The following is a 2181-nucleotide window of genomic DNA, read 5'->3' as shown; positions in this document are numbered from 1 at the left end:
GTGTCCTTGGGGTTGCTGGAAAGCAGAACGTGTTCTTAAGCCCCAGGAATCTGCGAGAGCACTGTCTCTTTAAATATCCAAAACAGTCAAGCAGCTTTTAAAACCTTCAAAATGGCAGCTTCCTCCAGACTGGCAAAAGTCCACAGTTCAGCCCACCTTTCTCTTCACCTTCTCCTTTTGTTTCCCAGCCACCATGCACAGTCCTCTGTGCAGTCCCTGGCTAGCAGGGTGATTTTTAGGTTAATTCTTAGGTCCCACCACCAGTCAGGAATCTCCAAGCTGTCTGTACCGTCAGCATCGCTCAGGATCACTGCCAGACCGCAGCTCTGTATGTCTCCTTTTTTGGTATTTTCACACAAATTCTTCTGCTAGATGGGGTTTAGTCCACTTCTATATCCTTCCCTTCAAAAAATATGGAACACTTCACGAATTTGCCTGTCATCCTTGCACAGGGGCCATGCTAATCTTCTACGTATCGTTCCAAGTTTAGTATGTGTGCTGCCGAAGTGAACACTTTTATTTCTGTTTTTATCTGTTCTGTTACCCAGTAGTTTTTAAGCAATGAGTTGTTCGGCTTCCATACATTTGATGCTTTTTCTTTGTTCTTCCTATTATTAATTTCTAGTTTTATAGCATTGTGGTCTGAGAAGATGCTTTGCAGTATTTCAATGCTTTTGAATTCATTGAGGCTTGCTTTATGTCCTAGCATATCATCTATTCTGGAGAAGAATCCATGTGCACTGGAAACGAATGTGAATTGTGTTTTTGTTGGTTGAAATGCTCTGTATATGTCCATGAGGTCAAGTTGTTTGTTTGTACTATTGAGTTCTTCTGTATCCTTGTTGAATTTTTTTCCAGTTGACCTGTCCCTCCTTGAAAGTGGTGTGTTAAAGTCTCCTACTACTATTGTGAAGTTGTCTATTATCCCTTTTAATTCAGTTATTATTTGCTTCACATATTTTGGAGCACTTTCATTGGGTGCATAAATATTTATTATTGTAATGTCTTTTTTGTCAATCGACACTTTCAGCATCATATAATGTCCCTTCTTATCTCTTATGATGTTTTTCACCTTAATGTTTATTTTATCAGAAATCAATATCACTACTCCTGTCCTTTTTTGGTTTCTATTGGCTTGGTATATTCTTTTCCATCCCTTATATCTTAATTTGTTTTTACCTTTGTGTCTAAGGTGGGTCTCTTTTAGGCAGCATATTGATGGGTCTTCTTATCTTATCCAGTCTGTCACTCTCTTTCTCTTGACAGGTGCATTTAGTCCATTCACATTGAGTGTAGTGATAGGTATGAATTGATTTCTGTCGTTCTATTGTGTTTTTTTGTCATGTTGTTGGTGTTTCTTTGGTCCTTATACTTTTCTGTGCTGCATTCTGTTTGTTGGCTAATGCTTTCTCCCTTTTCTTCTTTATATTTAGTTTTGTGCTTATTAATCCCATATGTTTTCCTTCCTTCTGGATTTGCTTAGAAGGACTGTTACTTTTCTCTGTGGTTACCTTGGAGTATATTCTTGTCTCTACATCTTTAGAACAGTGTGTACTGAGAAGACATTGTCCTGTTTTCCTCTCCATTTGAGGATCTATACCTAGAAGTTTTATTATCTCTGATAGGTTAGTTGCTGTTGTCGTGTGCTGATTGACTTCCTTGGTTTTTAAGGTAGAATGCTTTATGGTCTTATTTTGAGTATCTATTTCTAAATTGTTTTTAGTCTTGATGCCACATATCCTGATTTTGTTGATCTCTGTTGTAGGTCCTCTTTTGGAAGGACTTCCTTAAGCATTTCTCTCTCTCTCTCTCTTAAATTGTGATTTGGGTGAAAATTTACAGACCAAACTCACTTTCCACACAGCAGTTCACATACACTGTGTCTCATGACATTGACCACAATTTACCACAATGCCACAGCTCCCCTCCTATTTCCTCCTGATAGTTTCCTCTTCCCTATGTCCATCCCTCCATGCAATCCTGCCCCTGAGCTGTCTCCCCGTGCATAAACAGCCCTTCTTTCTCCCATGATTGTTCTCTCCAAGGAGTGTATCTACCTCAGGTAAATGTTCAACTCATATGCCTGTCTTCTGTTTGACAGGAAGCCACAGGTGTAGGTTCAATTCCAGACATGACGCGCAGCTAGGGGCCATAGTCTCAGTGGCTCCAACAGGCTCTATC

At 39.6% G+C, this 2181-nt stretch overlaps 1 non-coding gene across 1 annotated transcript; it reads right to left on the bottom strand.

The window, feature by feature from the left end:
* Positions 1-407: 407 nt before the first annotated feature.
* LOC122151120 lies at positions 408-514 on the bottom strand. The gene has a single exon (XR_006163982.1). It is a non-coding gene; the product is annotated as a U6 spliceosomal RNA (small nuclear RNA).
* Between the last annotated feature and the right edge of the window lie 1667 nt (positions 515-2181).

The sequence above is a fragment of the Orycteropus afer genome, unplaced genomic scaffold, assembly GCF_000298275.1.
Source record: "Orycteropus afer afer isolate SDZICR_OR568_19922 unplaced genomic scaffold, OryAfe1.0 scaffold00307, whole genome shotgun sequence".
Classification (NCBI taxonomy): Eukaryota; Metazoa; Chordata; class Mammalia; order Tubulidentata; family Orycteropodidae; genus Orycteropus; species Orycteropus afer.
This window is presented reverse-complemented; position numbering and strand designations above follow the sequence as displayed.